Source organism: Stegodyphus dumicola, chromosome 6, assembly GCF_044657685.1.
Source record: "Stegodyphus dumicola isolate Sdum_Otavi_A_Nest chromosome 6, ASM4465768v1".
NCBI classification, from domain to species: Eukaryota; Metazoa; Arthropoda; class Arachnida; order Araneae; family Eresidae; genus Stegodyphus; species Stegodyphus dumicola.
Window position 1 is genome coordinate 95,528,561 of NC_140773.1, and position 21,386 is coordinate 95,549,946.

Sequence of the window (21,386 nt, forward strand, 5' to 3'; positions counted from 1 at the left end):
ACAAGTTTAAGAAGCAATGGTTTATTGCACCATCGCTTAACCCTTTTCAAGACGCTACCTTTGAAAGTTGGAGTTTTTATATATATATATATATAAAAAAAAAGAGGTAGGCAGTCTAATTAGGCCTAGAGAAGTACACAAGTAAAATTTTGTGAACATAGCACTTATCTTTTAATTCTGTGGGTGCGCCCAAAGTGGCACACTGATTGAATAGAGCTTCGAAAAGAGTGCTGAAACGAGCATTGTTGTCAATGGACTGACCGATGAGATGCGGAGAAACAAAGAAAACAGACTCTCAGTTGTCCTAGATTATCGGTGAGAACGGTCTGGGCACATCTAAGGTTCGCCGTTTGATTTTAGGCAAGGTAAAAATTTAAAACTAATATAGAATAAGGAGATTAAAATACAACCAAAAAAGTAACATAGAAATTTCTTTTCAAACTATTCCTTTTATACCCTAAAAAAATGTGGATGATTCCTTTGAAAAATGAGGGTCTTAAAAAACTAAACATGGCTAAAATATATGGACTGGTTTGTGCTGAGCTGCCAACTACTATAAATAAAGAAGGTTCAGAGTAACCTATAAACCCTTTTTCATTCAATTTTTCTGTGCGTAAAGAAGGAAATTTTTAGATATGTCCAGATCGGACACACTGTGCCGGAAGGGATTAACCAAGTAAGCAATGACAACTGCTAGGAAACTGAATCATCTGTGCTATAGGACGGGCTCAGCGCAATTGCTCAAAGGAACTTGCTTGTTCAGCACGGAGTACAGTTTGAAGTTACAAATACCATCAAGATCAGAACTATTTTTACCATGCCGCCCAGATGGGAAAGTGGTTAATGAATCTGACTGCTGTACCGAATGCTCAGCATTCGAATCCTGGAGAAGGCATGGATGTAATTTGGCTGTCCCTTCATTGGAGGCAACGGTGGCCCACCTATTAGGGGCATCCATAATAAAGAGTCCACCGCTTTCCCCGGTCTTAGAAGCGGCCACGCCTACAAATGGCTAGATCCCGCCATTGAGGGGTAAGAATTATTGTTCGGCGCATTTATAGGCTACAGTCTAAAGGGCTTTTTTTTAACCAACTTTTCTATTTTTACAGTTCTAACAAGTTACTTACAACTGGTTACTTTTAATACTAAATCTCATTCCAACGTAATAAATATATATATGGATATTTAAATTTAATTTGCTGTAAATTTATAATAAGTAGCATGATGTAGGTACATGTTTCTCAGAAAAAATAAGTATTTTGTCCCGTATATAAAACAAAATATACCGATTACTTCCGTAATTTACCTTTTTTTAATGAGATTGAATTTTTTTCCTGTCTCCTAAAATAATTGACTAGAGTGTGGTATTTTTTCTAAAACCTTATTGAATCTATTCTTACCAGATTTGGGACAAATGCAGAAAGTAATTCATGAACAATAAAAAGCTTTTTGTTTACGCTTTTGGCAAAACAAAATAAAAATTTCGATTTTAAAAATCAGGAAACTTTAAACATTTGTTCTTTGTAAATTCTGACTAGAGAATTGTATTGAAGTTATTGAACTTTTTACTATACTTTATGTTATACTTACTGAAATCAATGCTTGTGATAAATTCTTTATACATGATGTATAAAGAAATCAATAGTTCTGTCCATCAGGCTTCTTAAAAGAGTGCAAACAATTTTTCAAACTCCTAGAAAGACTTTAGTATTGTGTTTTTGATAAAAAATAAATAAATAAATAAAATAAAAATAAAATTAAATTAAAAAAACTATTTGCGACGTGCGAATTTCGGAAACTTATGTCTAGTTCATTTGCAGATGGAGATATCTGAATATAGAATAAGAGGTAGACAATAATACGAGCACTGCTGTAGATTTTTAACATTTTAATACGATAGTTTTCAGATAAAAAAATGAGAATGTTCTTATATTGACTATTGTCACATTTAATTTTAATATGTTACAACTTTTGTTAGATGAAAACGTTGGTCACGCTAGTATGTGTTCTAATAAAGATTTCATGATGCTATTCTACTGATCCATAAACGGCTGCAATTCGTTGGGCCCCAATATAATTGTTAGCCCAAAGGGGCGTTATCGAGAAAGGTTATTGGTCGGGAAAAGGTATTTTCCTTCGAATAAACGTCTGTATCACTTTTCAGATTGTTGCCTGCAAATATTATAGGTCTGTATTATATTTAAAGAAATTAAATAATGAAGAATATGCATGTTTCTCGCATTGTGAATTGAATAATGCAGTCCTCCACCCGAATATGGGCACTGGAATCCCGAATCTTGTCGGATTTGTTTTATTATCTATTTCATATATTTTTAACTTGAACGAATTTTTGATTAAAAACACCCACGATTTCAAAGCGAGTAGTGGCAATACGCTGCACGGAATAAAATATTTTTATCTCCAGCGCGCAAGACTGTCCGAAATTCTAAAAATATGCTGTTTTCAAATATTTTAGCTCGAAGGGGAGTTATCCCAAACGCTCTTGAAACGTGTATGTGTAAATGAAGAAACGCCCCTTTGGGAGTAATATAAAATCTTAAAACTTTCAGATATTTTTTATTCGTTTATTTAGATTTATTTTAACGAATCCCAGTTGTATAAACTTAGAATGTTTCTAATAAACACTAGTATTAATTATGGCTATATAAATCAACAACTACTCGATAAGCAGCAGATTTAAGAACGCATTAAAATAAGTTTCCCAGTACCATCAAAAGAAGCGTAAAAGGAAGAAATGGAGAAAGTTATAACAATAATGCAATAATGATGTATTTTAATAAACATGATTCCAAAGAAGGCATTGATGACTTTTTGACAATGTAAAAATAAAGTATGATATAAATGTTAAAAACGGTTAATGTACAGCAGCATCTTTTGTTTCGTCGGTTGAAGGTTCTCACCTAGCTACACTGCTGGCCAATAAAATCATAACTCCAGAAAGAATTCTTCCAATCGACCAGAAATTTGCGTGTACGTAAATGAAGGAGCATGGAACTGAATGTAAATGAACAGTCGCATAAATACAAATCACGTGCGTAAGCAAGGTGTTCTGTAGAAATAATATCACAGTATAAAAAGAGAGCCATTGCTGAGAGCCAATGACGTAATTATATCTGCCCGCCGTTTTTGTGTTCAAACAGCCTACATGTATATATGGTGGACCTTTATGGTGGACCAATTTGATTAACCCTTATGTGTGAGGCCCCTCGTGGGATCCTCTGATAAGAGCGGAATTAATTCCCGCTGTAAATTAGAATATGCAGCCATAGCATCAAAGCATCAAAGAATGTAACAGCTGCATTAACATGGTTTTGACTTTTAAGTGTGGTAGGACTGTTGCACACTGAGTCTCGGATTATCCTTCTAAGAAACTGGTGATTGTATTAATGATGCGACAACAATAGTGCGAATATGGAATCAATGGCTCCAGGAAAGATAGACTCGCCGACATAAACTTCCTTTCACGTCACAAACTTCGAGAACAAAAAATCTTGTTTGACTTTCTAGTACAAACTGTATAAACTTAACCACGCACTAAACTACTAGTTTTTGCACTACAAACATACATTTCGACTTAGTTTGCAGGCATAGTTAAATTTTCTACACGTCTAGTGCCTATAAAATATTTAGAATGGACAAAAATGGGCTGAAAAGTTATTGGCAAATGAATAGTTTGAATTAAAGATTATTTGGTTTATAATGAACTCTGTAACGTTTGACAAAGCACTTGGCATATTGTTTGATGTTATATAATACTTTTAGTGCCAGAAGCTTGTGTTGCATTTTCGTTACTAATAAGTATTAATTAGAATCAATTTACAAAAGCAGGCGTTCCTAGCATAAAGCAACTTATTGAAATTAATATTTTCTTCTTTATTTTAACCAAAAGGAGAAAATTAATCAAATAATCATCTGGTTTAAAAATCAGCTAGACAGTAAAATCACATGAAATTTAATTTTCAAGAAATAATACTACTGTCATATGAAAAGTTGAAAAAGAATGAAAATACTTGTTGATTCATAATGCATGTGAGGTAATTGATAGTCATACTATTGTTTATGAAATAAATATTTTCATACGGTTTTCCATATGACGACATCAGAATTATAAATAATATGTAAGGACTTTGGTCAGACACCAGTAATCATCCATTTATGTACTTCGATAATGTTTCGACCTTTATTTTCTATTGCAGTTTGAAGGTTTTATCGAAGTTTCCGTTCTCTGCTGGTCCAGTTCGCTTTTTAGTGCAATACCACCCGAAATAATCGAAGAACGAGCATTAAGTGAAAATCATAACCAGTTTTAAAGGGATAAATAAACATTGGGTTTAAAATTTAACTTTTTCATAAAACATTTAAACTATTGAAGGGATACATAAACTTGAAACTTATAGTTTCTTACCTCGAAAGTATTTGAATATGCTTAACAATAGGAATGCAATCTTATTTTGATAATAAAACTCTTAATTTTGCCTGTGGAGTTAAAGAACAGCTTGTCTTAGCCTTTTGAGTTTTTATGAGATAGCAAGGTAATTAATTATCGGATACCTTCATAAGACATTTCAACCATGTCATGGCATCTGATGGTCAAGCCATAATTTTGAGAAAAGCTGTCTTTTTCTGCGTATGCATGATTTTAAATATTTTACCTATTATTGAATCAGATATATCAGGGAGGGCCTTATAAGACGAGATCCATTTTTTGTATTAACGACCTTCTTATATTCATTATGTAGATAAATTTATATACATAGAATTTCCAAAATTTAGTATGAGTTATATTTTTGCGTATATAGAGAAAACTGCATAATAATGAATACATATATGATAACCTTTATTTTTTGATAGCTAACATAAAATAATAATCAATTGGAATTACAACTATCGGAATTACAAATACATGTAAAACAGAGCCATAGCTGAATGTTGAATGAACAATACTTATCAATATCCTAGTCATTTTTTTAACGGCGGGCACTATCCGTTTTTAGGCTGTCATCATTATTAAGACCAGAAATGATGGTAATTTTATTATGGAGGTACCTTATAGGCGGTCACCGTTATCTCCTATGAGAGGATAGATAATTTACATCCGTGCCTTCTCCGGGATTCGAACCCAGGCCCTTCGTTATCTCAGTCGGCGACCTTAACCTCTTAACCATCTGGACGGCATACCCTAGCAATTTGACATCTTAGTAAGTTAACTCTTGACTTCCCTGCTCCACGTGAACGATTAAGCACATTACAGATCCACTTCCCCTTTGGGCACTTTGTGGAGGTTCAACCTCCACTATTACCCTTCCAGGGGAGCAGTGCACTACCTGTATACGATACCAGACAGCATTGGTTGTCAATTGCTCCTGCCAGTCGCATGGACGAGCCCGTCGCAGAAGGCCGTTACCCAGGAAACCGGGGGAAAACCCACCGGCTACGAATCCAACCGCTCAGAACATACCAGACTCCGGGGCCGGCCAATGAGTGACCTTTCCCAGAGCCTTCAGAACCACCAAGTTCATAAGTTTTATACCCCCGTGGCCGAGACTGCCTAGGTACAGATCATAGCCAGTAGCTTCGCAGAATTCTCTACGTCGACCCCCGTGGGGGACATCTTAGTAAGGAGTATATACACCTCGAATGATAATGTAAGAACTGTAACTGATACCTAATCTCTTCATTACAAAATGACTTAAGTGTTCCTGAACAGTTTGATTCTTCCCTTAAAGCATAGCCTTGCCTGTTCTCAGAAAAAGAAACTGCTAACTGCAGCTATTCTTCCCATTATCTATTTCATTTATATTCAATGCATATAAAATCGATGTCGTATAAAGGCGAAAGTAAGCAAATTAAATGTGTAGTCTCTAGAAAATTCTTCTGATACATTCTTCTGATAAGTGAAAGAGCACCATCCGTAACCGCAATACTTTACCAGTGACGTCACAAAACAAGTGAAGATGACGTTCACTAAATTTCCTAATAATTGCCCGTCATGTTATCATTTTCCAACCCATGTAGCTTAGTACGTCCATCAGTTATTATGCCATCATACTGTCACTGATCATCATAATATCACTCCAAAATCAATATTACCCGAACGATTTGCATACGTTTTTGCAGTTATGCTTGACGACATTCGTGTCACATGAACTGACACCTGGAATTGTATTGCTTATTGAATTTAGACATTCATTCGAGTACAGACATTAGTCAGTTTCTGCATAGTCTACTTTTCATGCATACGACGACATTAAAAACGCTTTCTCTGGTATTCTCTGGATTTCAGCATTCAGACTATCAAACTAGTCAGTTGGCCCATATACTAACAACTGCGTTTACTGATACCAATAAATATTAGTTTCTTCGTAGAGTCCTAAGTACCTGCCACCTTAGAGAGTATTATAGTAAGCTAAGGCTGACTGCTAACCCTAAACCCAAACTGTGGATTCCATTCCCATGTGAGGCTTTGCTGTACGTGTATTATCTTGTCCTCATTGTTCGAGTGCGTAATATCGGTCGCATCTAGCAGTACGTGCCTCTGGATAACTTCCATGGGGATGAGACGGCTAAATGATTCACTGGTTCAACCATTATTAATGAATGAGTATGGTCATTGGAAATTTAAATGTGCTACAGTCTTCGAAGACACGTCGGATTTTGGGAAAACAGCTTTGCGTATTGGTTATAATTTTTAGCATTCGATGTGAGTCTCAATTTGAATAATCCAATATACACTGGTTATCATAAATTAAGGAAAAATCACAAAAATAGCGATAACTCACTCAAAAATAAGCCAAACCATGTAAAATTTGAATATGTTGCTAAGTAAGAGTAGCTGAGTAAAACTCCAATATGCAAATTAGTGGCGCTGCACTCGGAATACGTCATCTGCGAGGAGCATAAAAGTCCATGTTTGAGAGCAAGCCCACATATTTAACTGTGATAATGACATCAGAAATCTGAGATAGCCAATTCGTAACAATGATCTCCAGGCATCATTTGCCTGCAGAGCTACAAAAGAAAGCCATTGGGAGACTAGAGGCAGGACAAAGTCAAACAGAAGTGGTTATATAGCTAAATGTGAGTCCTTCTGTGGTTCATAGACTTTGGAGGCAATTTCAAATCACAGATTTGGCACCTAGGAGGTTCCGCCAAGGACGGCCAACTGCTACGATGAGCGCCGATAACCGATATTTGACAATAGGCGCACTCAGGAATAGAACCGCTACTCCGACTCTTCTTAGATCCTCTCTTGCTGCAGCCACCGGAAGGTTCCTGTCAACGTCAACTGTGCGTAGAAGGCTTCACGAAGATGGTCTGTATGCGAGGTGAACAACCATTTGCGTGCTGCTCAAATCACGCTATAGGAGGGACCGTTTCCAGTGGGCACGACAACATGTCCACTGGACGCCTGATCAATGGAGGGCTATTCTCTTTACGGATGAGTCCAGGTTTAGTCTAGAACGCGATAGTAGGCATTATTTGATATGGAGAGATCCTGGAACCCATTATCATCCGTCAAACATCCGTGAAAGAGATACATACGGAAGAGGCAGTGTCTGTGTTTGGGGTGGCATCTCTTTGGGTGGACGCACAGACCTACATGTCTTTCCAAGGGAAACCGTGAATGCTCATGTTTATAGAGATGACATCCTTGATGCTTATGTGCGCCCATATGCCGGGACAATAGGTGATGCTTACCTGTTACAGAACGACAATGCAAGACAGCACAGAACTCGCATCGTATATGATTATCTTCAACAGGAAACAATTATGCGCATGGAGTGGCTAGCTCGATCCCCGGACTTGAATCCTATCGAGCACGTTTGGGAAGCTTTAGGGAGACGTTTAGCTGCTCTCAATCCGCCTCGTTTGAACCTTGCCGCGCTTGCAACTGCTTTGCAAGAGCAATGGCTCTCGCTTCCTATGGAACTGATAGACCGCATAACTGAAAGCATCACACATCGCTGAATGTGCTGTATTGCTTCTAGAGGCGATTATATTCCATATTGAAGATACTTTTGCTATAGCAAACTAACATCTTCGATTTATTCATTTTATACATGTGCTAATTTCTATACTAACATAGTTGTCTGGTAATTTCTTTTTATTTTATTTGATACCTTACTGTGTGTTTTGTGGGTAAGTTTTATAAAATTCTACATGTAACGTTTTCAGTAATCGTGATTTTTGCGATTTTTCCTTGGTACACAGTAGCTGTCATTGTTAACTACGAAAAATTGGCTTGCAAAAGTTTTCTAATCGTACTTTGCTATTTTTTATGTATCATTATCAACTTGACTGTAAATATTAAATAATTTAATATTTCCTTTTACAGAGAAAGTTCCTATAATGAGAATTCAAATGAATGTCTATTTTGATGGAATTTAACAGTATTTGCTTTCTTCTATGTGCATTCTAGTATTTAGAGATACAGATGATATTTTAGTTTCTTGATATACTTTTGATGAGTAATTATTAGAAAAAATATTTTTTCCTATCCCCGTTTTCTTTTATTTTTTAATACATAATTCGATTTTCCATCCCATAAGCCCTTGGTTAAAAAGTGGCTTATTTACAAATCTAAATTTCTACTATAAAATAGATGTAGCGGGTGCCAGCTCTCCTCATTGCTGAGAAAAATGCAAGTCTCTTAATTTCATCGCATGATTTATGAATGAAACTATGGTTAATTGACACTTTAAAGAATTAATAATTTATTAATTGTTAAATCATTCATTCTGGAAAACAAACGTCAGCATCCAAAATAAATATTAAATTTAAAACTGCACAGAATTATCGCCCTCATTTCTTCGAATGGCAACCTGATATCAACAACAATAACAACAGTGATATATCAGCAACAATGGTTGCGTGCCTTTATTGCTGATATGAGATAGAATTATCGATTTGATGCGATTTCATCAAGAAACGTAAATTAAAAAAAAATCACTTCGAAGTGCACTGGCTCTTGTCTGGTATCAAATGTCTAAGTGTCTAAGTATCGAATTTCGTAACCCTGGATCTAGTAGCATACGTGCAGCGTAAACGAAAGGCACACACTTACAGACGGACAGACGCTCCCTTTTATTATATGTATTATATATTATACCGGGTGGCCATAATTAAACTGACAATGCTCAGTGTTCTGTAGCGCGATCTTATTTGCGAGAATGACGCCAAATTTTGTAGGAAGATCAAACAAGACGGGGGACGAAGGATACCGCAAAAAAAATAGTTCCAAAAGTCACCGCTAGGGGAATATTTAGCGCTGTGTAATAGAGTGTTAACAAATACAAATTAATACGGAATAAAATTACCTTTTATTATGGATATGCTTATGGAATAAGGATATGCCTTACAGTACGGTATGAAAAATCTTAGAAAGATTATCAACTTATATCCGTATAAGATCAGCCGTGTACAAGAGTTACTGTACCCCGACCATGATAAGCGACTGACTTTTACTCTCACCTTTCTTGCCAGAATGGAGGTGGATGATACTTGGCCGTGATGCTTGGATGATCTTATGGGGAGATGAGGCCCACTTTTACCTGAATGGAACTGTGAATACCCAGAACTGCCGAACTTGGGATGACAAATTACCACATGCAGTCACAGCAATTCCCTTATATTCACCAAAGCTAACTGTTTGGTGTGGGTTCACAGCGGAATTTATCGTAGGTCCATTCTTCTATGATAACATTATCCCGACAGGACCGGAAACCTGTTCTGTTACCGGAGAGAAATATCGCCACATGTTTAACAGCTTTGTCATTCCGGCACTTCAGCAAAGACAAAGCCTGGGTAAAATCATTTTCGTGCAAGATGGAGCTCCTCCACACGTTGCTGTATGGGTGCAACAGATGCTACGACAGAAATTCATAACAGAAAGAGTCATTAGCCGCTACTTTCTAACTGCATGGCCACCTCGGTCGCCTGATCTTACCCCATGCGACTTCTGGCTATGGGGTTACCTTAAGTCCAAGGTCTATCAAGGAGTGGTCCAGGACCTGGCTACATTGAAGGATAACATATAACGGACTGTACGGGAGATTCCTGTAGACATGCTTTCCATATTAATTTGCATTTGTTAACTATTTTCTATTACACAGCGCCAAATATTCCCCTAGCGGTGATTTTTGGAACTAATTTTTTTTCGCGGAATCCTTCGTCCCCCGTCTTGTTTAATCTTCTTGCAAAATGTGGCGTCATTCTCGCAAATAGATCGCGCTACGGAACACTGTGAACACTGTCAGTTTAATTATGGCCACCCGTTATATTAATGACTGACAGTTGTAAACATAAAATGTCACCGGCACCTTTTGTGCATAATATGCATGTAATTTTGGTATGCATTTGATTAATCTAAAATTTATATTAAAAAATAAAATTATAAAAATATACGTCACAATTTGAAAAAGTTAAAAATATTTCTTTAATCGAACAATTGAGGTAAACGATGATAGTTTAAATGACAATGAATCACAAGGAGAAGTTTTTTAGAAAAAAAAAAAGAGGCAAAACTTTATTTTTTTACACATAATGGTCGCTTCACAACTGAACTCTAACAATCGTAATAGTATTTAAAACCAGAATTATAAAGACCTTTTGTTGATGAAGACTGTGAACTTTTAATATGCTGTTAAGGAATATTCTTTGATATCGCCAAGAGATGGCGTTAGGAGTCCATCTATTGGCTTACTTAACCTTTCCCCTTCTGAACACGTGACTTGAAAAAATATCCTTCTTCTTGAAGTTAGAATTTCGATGCACTACGCAATAGAATTCGATTTAGATATTAGCTGGAACTATTCAGTTATTGCCTTTTGAGCCTTAAATATTCGATTCAGGCATTTTAGCCTACATTGTATATATTAAGTTTAATTAAAATTTATGGAAAACCCTCCAGGCCATGCATCTCGTCCTTTGGATTATGAGTGATTCGACTTTGATCTAGAACTTTCGTTACATAATGGTGCATCGGTCACAGAAAAGAATCTGATTAATTTGAAAATTTGTGTTTTTCGTCTTTTGGATTAGCTTTGTAAGCGAAGACTTCTCACGGTAAGTCTCCTTTGATAATTTATTAAAATGGAACAGAAGACACTAATTAAGAATCGAGCACATATACGTGCTTCTGTAACTCAAATTATTAAAAATGTAGATGAGTATTTAAAAGAAGAAAATCAAGAAGAGTTAGAAAATTGTTTGGAATTGTTAAATAGTAAAGAAACGGAACTACATGATTTAAATGAAAAAATACAAAATTTGATTGAAGATGAATCAAAATTAGATTCAGATATTAACACTTCTATGGAATATAACGATAAAATAATAATAGCGAAGTCTAAAATCAACCGTTATTTAAGGAAATACAATACTCAAAATATCAACACGAATTTAAATAATTCATCTACAGAAGTTGAAACCAAAAGACAGATTGAAGGCAATGTGAAATTGCCCAAACTCTTAATTCACAAATTTTCCGGAGATTATAACGATTGGATGAATTTTTGGAATTCATTCAAGGTCACTATTCATGACAATGTTATACTTTCGAAGATAGAAAAATTTAATTATTTGAGAACTTATTTATGTGGAAACGCAGCATCATCCATAGAAGGTCTCTCAATCTCAGAGGCTAATTATGACTCTGCTATAGACATTCTTAAAAATAGATTCGGTCAAAGTGACCTTATTATCAATACACACATTTCTAATCTCTTAAATTTAAATCCCGTTCAAAGTTCAAGTAAAGTGGCAAAATTGCGAAAACTTTATGATACAATTAACGTTCAAGTCAGAAGCCTTTTAGCATTCGGTGTGAAACCAGAAACATATTCCAACATGTTTATTCCAATTTTGATGAAAATTGTCCCGAACGATATAACTTTAGAATTTCATCGTACAAATACTGAAAATCCCTCAACCTATGATTTAAACAAATTTCTAGACTTTCTCCGATTAGAAATAGAATCGCGAGAAAAGATTAATTCGTTATCCTTTCCACGCAAGTCAAACTCGGAAATGAAAGGTATTAACAGATATCCACCGACGCCGAAACATAAACAAACTGTCACCACACATGAATTTATGGCAGCCGCGTCATCAAATGGAAACTGAATTTTTTTGTTTTCAAAACCATGACTCAGAGTCCTGTTTATGCCTTACAGTTAATGAGAAGAGAGATATTTTGAAAAATCAAGCGCGTTGTTTTCTTTGTTTGGCCCCTAAACACAAAATCTCACAGTGCCGACAACGCCAAACTAAAGTTTGTAAAATTTGCAAAGGTAAACATTCAGAAGCCATATGTTTTAAATCCAGTTCGATAGTTAAAAATACACCAAGTGATAAAAAGGATAGTATATCAATTTCGAAAAATGATACACAAACTAAGGAACAGAAAGAAGAAATTGTTTCGGCCGTTTCACATAATGCAAATAATACAATTCTTTTACAGACTTGCACGATAAAAGTTAAAACAGCTAAGGAAAAGTTGTTTGCCAGACTTCTCTTGGATAGTGGAAGTATGAAAAGTTTTTGTGCTCGCGAGTTAGCGGACAGATTAAACCTCGAAGTCATAAGAAAAGAAAAATTGACTGTCTACACTTTTGGGAATACTTCTCCCATCCAAAAAAATTATGACGTAGTTAAATTAACTTTAGAACATAGAAGTTCTCCCGATTCTAGAATAGAAGTTGAATTATTAGTAACTGATCATATATCAGGTACAGATATTCCACCTCCTAAATCAGAAGAAATTAAGCAAAACAGACAATTAAAAAATTTGCTGCTCGCAGATTTTCCCGATTGTAAAAAACCCATTGCCATTCTAATTGGTGCAGATTATTATTACAACATAGTAATGGGACACGTTAAATGCTTAAGCAAAAATCTTGTTGCAGTGGAAACAATTTTCGGCTGGTGCCTACATGGACGAAAAGGTGATGAGGATGTCTCTTTAGCTTTCAATGTAGTTGTAGGGGAAGATTTGATTTCCAAACAAATAACAAAATTTTGGGACTTGGGAAAACTCAGGACTTATTGATAAGAGGGAAAACTTCGATTCAACTGAAAATGAAGTCGTCGAATATTTCGAATCAAATATAACATATGAAAATTCTCGCTATAAAGTTAGATTGCCTTGGAAACATGACACATCAAATCTAAATAACAATAGGGAAATCGCAGAACAAAGATTTCATCGACTTAGAAAACGATTTAAAAAAGATCCTAATCTATTTTCCGAGTACAGGAACGTATTAAGAGATCAGTTAAATCAAAGTATTATCGAACCAGTTTCAGAAATTTCAAATGAAGAGGATATCGTGTTTTACTTGCCACATAGGGAAGTTATACACGAGGATCGAGCTACAAGTAAATTACGTATTGTTTATGATGCATCATCGCATGCGCCAGGATCCATTTCTTTAAAGGACTGTCTACATGTTGGGCCAAATTTATACCCTGAAATATTCGAAATATTGTTAAGATTTCGGTATAATCTAATAGCCTTCACCGCAGATATAAAACAAGCCTTTTTACAGATTCTCATACATGAGAAAGATCGAGACGCAACCAGGTTTCTGTTTTCCGATTTCCCTAATGATGAAACCATTTCTCCTGACACATATAGGTTCACTAGAGTTTTATTCGGAATAAATAGTAGTCCATTTCTATTAGCCGCTACTATTAAACATCATCTGAAGAAAATATAATAAACTTTATCCTACAACGGTTAACTTTTTGAATGAGAACGTATATGTAGATGATGTGATTGGAAGCCAACCAACGATCAATGAAGCATTAACCACGAGTCTAGAATCGGTCCAAATATTTAAGGAAGCAAGCATGCAGCTTCACAAATGGCATAGTAACTCAATACAATTACATGAATTGTGGGTAAAAAAGGGTATCGTTCCAGATGAAAATCCTGAAGATTTTAATAAAGAAAATTTCCCATTTAAAGTCTTAGGTATGGCATGGGATAATTCAAAGGACTTACTGTATTTTGATGTTCGGAACTTATTGTCTTTCACATCTGAATCAATAGAAAGAAGACGATTTCTTCTACAAGTGTTGGGTTGGATATTCGATCCGATTGGAATTTTAGGACCTTTCACTGTTAGAATAAAGTGCTTAATACAGAAGATTTGGTTGTCACAAATAGATTGGGATGAACCGTTACCTGAAGATTTGTCCTCTGAATGGAGAAAGTGGTGTGAAGAGCTACCTCAAATGGCTGAATTCTCCATCTCTCGTTACCTTTTCATGCACTCGAACATTAATGTCGAAAATCTCAAACTACATTGCTTTTCGGATGCAAGTGTCAAAGCGTATGGTACAGTCGCATATTTACGTTTCACGACAGAAAATAAAGAAATCAAAACGGCCTTTGTCTCTTCTAAAAATAGGGTAGCCCCACTAAAATCCCTTACTTTACCGAGGTTAGAATTAATGGGGCATTGTTATCAGTTAAGTTAGTCAGCAATAGTCTGAAATCACTGAAATTGAGAATTCCATGCTATTTTTGGACAGACTCAACAATTACTTATTTTTGGATCCAGAAACAACCTGAAGCCTTCAAACCCTTTGTCAGGAATCGTGTCGAAGAAATACAAAAATTGAGTTCACCTCAAGATTGGCATTATTGCCCAGGTGTCGACAACCCTGCAGATCTCGTATCTCGGGGAACGAAGATTTCCAAGTTAATAAATGAGACCATTTGGACGCAAGGTCCCAAATGGCTTCAACTCCCTCACGAACTTTGGCCAAGATTAGATATTAAAGAAACAATAGATGAAAACAAATTAGAATACCGAAAGGGATCCGGTGATATACATCAACTTGAATGTACAATCGAAAAAAGTGCAGATGATCTTTTCCACATATCAAAATATAGCAAATTAGAGAAGGTGTTAAGAGTCACTGCTTGCATAACACGTTTCATTAAAAAATTAAGAAAAACTAGCGACATTCAAGGAACTCTCACAGCTGAAGAGTTACAAGAAGCAGAAAATTTCTGGATAAGATCAGAGCAAAAGAAGTTTTTGCCGAAGAATATGAATCCCTCAAAGAAGGTAATTCGGTTAGAAAAAATTCTCCTTTGTATAATTTTCTTCCTTACATTGATGAAAAGGACATCATGAGGTTGAGAGGAAGACTGGAATTTTCTGACTTCTCGCTAGATAATAAACATCCAATAATCTTACCTAAAAATTCTCGACTAACGATTCTGATTGTATGCAAAGAATATGAGAAGATAATGCATGGAGGAATTGCTGCGACTTTAGCTAAAGTCAGATCACGCTTCTGGATTCCTAAAGGACGACAGTTAGTCAAAAAAGCATTAAAATGTTGTATAATTTGCCAAAAATATTTAGCTAAACCAGCAGACCAGATGACAGCACCCTTACCAAAGGATAGAATCCAAGAATCGCCTCCATTTGCAGTCTGTGGAATTGATTTCGCCGGACCAGTTTACGTAAAGAATTCTAAAGACATTCGAAAATCCTATATTGTTTTGTTCGTTTGTGCAGTAACCCGAGCTGTACACTTAGAACTTGTATCAGATATGTCAACAGAATCCTTTTTACTTGCATTTCGCAGATTTTTGAGCAGAAGAGGAAACTGCGTAATCATCTACTCTGACAACGCCAAGACCTTTAAGAGGAAAGAAAGAACTTGAGAATTTTTCAAAAGTTTTAAAAGATGACAAATTCAAGAATTTCATTGCCAAAGAAAGAATCCATTGGAAATTTATAATCGAACGAGCCCTATGGTGGGGAGGTTTTTATGAGAGACTTGTTACATCTGTTAAAGAATGTTTAAGAAAAATCGTAGGAAAAGCATTGTTGACTTTCGAAGAAATGTCTACACTACTTGTCGAAGTGGAGTCAGTTCTTAATTCATGACCTCTAAGTTACGTTTACAACGACAATGACGAGCCGCAACCGTTGACTCCAATGCACTTCTTAAACATTGGACAAACTGATTTGAAGTATCCTTTGACCTTTGCTAGAATCATCGGTAGCGAAACGACAAGAGAAAAGCTGTTAAAAAGAAAGCGTTATCAAGAATTGCTGTTGAAACAGTTGTGGTGGAAATGGAAGCAACAGTATTTATTAGATCTTAGAACTGCCCATTTCTTAAAGAATCCGCAACCTCAACCAGAACTAAAAGTAGGAGATGTTGTTTTAGTCGAAAGAGATAATAAAAACAAACTCTTATGGAAACTTGGTAGAATCATAAAAATTATTCCTGGACGTGATGGTAAAGTCCGATCATTCGAATTAAAAACTGGTAATGGGATTTTAAAACGTACTGTTCAACATCTATATCCTCTTGAACTTTAGATATTTTGAACTTTAACGATTTAGTTATTTTTTTTCTTTTTTTTTTGGTCTATTAATGATTAAATTGAATATCGTTAGTTAAGTTTGTTGAGTTAAGTGGAAAATATTTTAAAATTTAGTTCATTTATTAGTTATAAAATTTATTATTTGATACATGAAGTGTATAACCTGTATTGGAATTGAAGTGTTTGACTAATTAGTATTTTTTAATATTTTTATAGAATAGTGATTTATGTACTTGATTGTATGTATAACTGAGTGAGATGAACTCTTGTCAGAGTTCAGGTGGGGAGTGTGTTAAGGAATATTCTTTGATATCGCCAAGAGATGGCGTTAGGAGCCCATCTATTGGCTTACTTAACCTTTCCCCTTCTGAACACGTGACTTGAAAAAATATTCTTCTTCTTGAAGGTAGAATTTCGATGCACTACGCAATAGAATTCGATTTAGATATTAGCTGGAACTATTCAGTTATTGCCTTTTGAGCCTTAAATATTCGATTCAGGCATTTTAGCCTACATTGTATATATTAAGTTTAATTAAAATTTATGGAAAACCCTCCAGGCCATGCATCTCGTCCTTTGGATTATGAGTGATTCGACTTTGATCTAGAACTTTCGTTACAATGCAGTGGCTTCTTTACATTTGAATAAATTGTTTTCAGTACTTCATTGATTATCATTTTAGCTTCAAATAATTATAGCGCCAAATACTAGTAATAAGTAAAATAAATATTTGTAATTTAACGTTCCCATTTCTTCCGATTCATTTTTAAACGAAACAAACTTTTTTCTTTTACATTCGTTTGCATAACATTTTTAGTATTTTAAGCAATTTAAATTTATAAATAATAGACGTAAAAAATTTTGTTTAAGTAAATAATCTTTCAGTTTTTTTCACATTAACTATGAAAAGATAAAAATTCTAATATGAAATATTCATCAGGTAGAAATATTAAATTTAAGTCAAAATGCATATGAATTTATAGCATTTCTTAGTCATAAAATTTACTTTGTTTGAATTTGCTATTTTTTTCGAAGTTGAAAATGTACATACATTTGTCGAAGCTGGTTTCTTATGTGTATTTTATTTTGAAAAACCTAATTTCTTTTTCTACTTTCGTATTAACTTTTACCTGAATATCTAGAATGTTCCATGCAATTTTGTAACAAAATGGTATTTTTAATTTTAAAAAATTACTAGTTATAAAAGTCAATAGTTATGAATTTGCTCTTGAATTTTTCATGCAAGAAAAATAAATTTATTTATATGTCAATTTGCAGCGTAATTAATTAGGGACATAATTTTGCTGTTCAAATGCTCTTATATGATTTTCACTTGAAGTGACAAAGAAATTTCAAGATTGCATAAGTTTTAAACAATGTCTCGAATTTCTCGGAAGATATTTTTACTTTTCTTAAGAACAGCTAATTTTGAAACTTCTCACAAAGAAGTTTGGTACTTTAAAATTAGTTACAAAGCTAATGTGTCACCATATTATTCCAAATATGTTGACAATTTCTCGAATATTTGCTTTTCTTTAATAGGTGTCTAGCAGTTTTATCCTTAGATGTGCACTCTTTTTTATATTTTCTTTAATTTGTTTCTGAGAACAGTCGATGTCAACTTCGATAGCAGCTGGTGACCATTATTATTTTTACAGCTAAACTCATTTCTAAAATCTCTCCTCATTCTGAATCATGCTTCATTTCCTAGAACATTCTTGGATGACAGAACATCTTTCAAAATCTGCCTCTTTCTCTCAATCTCTTCTCATATATCCAGTTTCTTTATTTTTTCATCATTGCCTTGTTTAGTACTAGCTTAATGGAAGTACATTTTTGTCACTTTATTAGATTAAATCGAGGAATTTTCCCGAAGAAAATTTGGCGCATAAATTACATTGGATAAACTTTTTTTAAGTATATGCACTGCATTGCAATGCAGTGCGCCTATATATAATGGTAGTTTGTCTTCCTAAAGCATGTGTATTGCTAAAGTATATTGCAGAAGATTTTTTTTAGTTTTAAAATATTTTCATTCCAATCTTTTAAAAGAAAACAGTTATTTAATTTGTTTCACATCTCTTTCACACGAAAATAGTTTAATGAAAAAACAGAAAAACAGTATGCATGAGGATACATAGAATATAGAGATTTACAATGTGTCTGGAAACGCTAAAGTCTGCATTTCAATCTGAAGGAAGAAATGAAGATTATTAAAATATTATTCTACACCTAACTGTCTACTTGTGATATATGTGTCAGTTCGATATTTGCTGTGAAGAGCATGAATGCGATGCGTAATTATTAAAAATAAAGGTGGAATTTCTTATATATTGCGAAGTAGTATTTACCTTTAATATTGAAAAACTACTTTACTTATCAATGAATGAGAACGAATCTTTTAAGAATTCATCTTATGTATAAGACTGCAGTTTTTCAAAAGTCGCGATTTTATGTCAAAAGTTTGATAGTTAAAACGCATTTCGAATATTTGATCAACAAAAAAATACGTCATCAAGAAGAAAATGTTACAAAATTTTGAAATTCATAAGATCGACAAGTATGTCATAAACAAACAATCATAAACAAACGATTAAAAATCAGATAGGAATCTCCATTATTCTCGATGTATGCTATGGAGAATATGATTGAAATGTGGGAAATGCACGAAAATTACGCCTTGGCACACTACTAGTGAAATCATAATCATTGTCTGCAGAGTATTTTGCGCCTCTGGAAGCACTTGAAAACATAAAACATTAAGACTTGCGCCTTGTTTTTCCTTTTGCAAGAGCCAGTTAATAATACTGTAAATTTGATTGATGAGAGACGATTCGATGATATGAAAGACTACCGTAGCACGTATACTCAACGCCTATTATCTTCAGTAGAACGAAGTCTAAGCGATATGTAGTAAGTGTTATCCTGTTAAAAAAAAAGAATGTTTCCTAGCACACTTTGTAGAAATAACCATATTGCAGACTGCACAAAGAAATCAACATAATGTTGAATTGTCAGTGTACAAGTAAGGAAGAACAGAGGTGATAGAGGTGAATGTCTGCTATGCATTGTGCTGTCCTGTATCATTATACCAAGAGTAGGGCCACTATAACGTTTTCCCTCGCGGAGTTTTGAAGAAGTAAACCAGGCTCCAGAATATTCTCATGTCATTATTGCTTCCGAGACAAAAGCGAGACTTATCGCCAAAGAGGATTTTCCTCCATTGCCACCTGAAGTTTCGGTATGAGGTTATTTTTATACATCAAAATATACGAGTACTATATGTATATGAGGAGGGATGCCTTAGTAGAAGATTTTCTGAGGAAAACTTGCTCGTATTTACATTATATATGGGGAAAACCCTAAATCTAACTACGTAGTGAGCCAATTCGCCTGAGACTAGAACTTTTTAATTTGGGACATAATTTTGCTAGAATCTTAATTACCAGGACATAATTTTGCTATTATACTGATTAGAATGTAACATCCAAGCTCATATCCAGTGTAGCAAATACCGCCCCATTCTTTCAATTCAACGATTCAAAATTTCTATTTACGTTATTACAAAGGTTGTTTGCACATTTTTTGATAAAATATTCCAATAAAATATTTCCAAAAAAGCAAATGTTATGAAATAAAAATTTCTGGGAATAGTTTATTATTGAAATGCGATAAATCGCCTGCTACTTTTAAATTTATTATTCTTCACAAATGACGCATGTAAACAAGCTTGGGATTGAAGGATACGTTTTTGCTTTTTTCGAAAGAAAGATTCCTATTACATAAGTCAAAGAGAAATGCATGGCATTAAAATTTGAGGACAAAATTCGCAACATTGTTGAATGAAAGAGCCAAAAACAATCAATAAGTACTTCTACATGGAAAGAAGGCTGCAAAAGAATAAAAAAAAGGTGCGTACTGTTTCTTAGTGTTTCCAAAATTAAATCGTTAGTTATCAGAAAAAATACGCCCATGCATGACGTAATTGCAATGTCTTTAAATGCATCTGTAGTAAAAATAAATAAAATAATAAGCCAAGATTAAAACTCTAAAAAGTTAAAAATACATAATGTTACAACTCGAACGCGAAATGAGCGAAAGTTTCTCTTCTGCCAGTGGCAACTAGGAGTCGGAAAACGAATTTGGAAGAGAGTGGTCGCTCACTCGGTTTCTCTTGATAGAATTTGATACGAAGGGGGGATAATCCCCATCTTTTGATTTGAAATTAATCTCGAATTATGTATATATTGTAATATAAAATATGTGTGTAAATAAAAGTCATTAAGACTTAATTGAAGTAATGATTTGAATCGGATATACAAATTGAAAGCTCTCCCAAATAGAACTAGGGATTATAGAAATAACACATAACATTCACCAGCTTTTGGCGAGGAATGCGGCTAGATGCTGAACAATTTGTCGAATTTCCTTTGAAATGTATTTGAAAGGAGGTAAATAGAAATGCATTGTGACCCTTGATGATTCACGAGGTTACCTAAATGTTTAAAAATTAAAAGATGTTCTATATAATACCGAAAACGAAGAGCAAAATATGTACAAACCTGATTCCATCAAGGTAAAGAATGTTTCGGTGAGAGGATTTTGATTATCACATGATTCTCTTATAACAGGAGATTAAAAAAAAAAAGAATGAAAAAAATGTTAAAATTAACTCGACGTACTAACAAGAGAAAGTTTTACGTGCGATATTTACAGAAGAAATAACATATCTGTATACCAATGTCTTTCAAAGAGTGAAACTTCATCAAGACAAACCAACTTCAAGTCAAACTTCGAAAGTTACCATTGCATTCCTTTAAAAAAATGAAGACTCATATAGGTTATTGGAAAAGTCAAACAACAAGAATCAGCGTAACACTTGTAGGTCTTTGCAGGTCTAGTTTCAATGGTTTAACTAGAGAACCATCTTCCTCAGCTGCCTTTTGCACTTAGGCAGTTGTCTTTCGAACTGCCTAAATGCTCAAATGCCTGGGTGCTGCCTAAG

The 21,386-nt window shown here is 34.5% G+C and overlaps 1 protein-coding gene across 1 annotated transcript in view; it reads left to right on the top strand.

The window, feature by feature from the left end:
• LOC118204123 (UPAR/Ly6 domain-containing protein qvr-like) overlaps positions 1 to 21,386 on the top strand; it is a 392,218-nt gene that overhangs the window by 346,119 nt on the left and 24,713 nt on the right. The window lies entirely within an intron of this gene.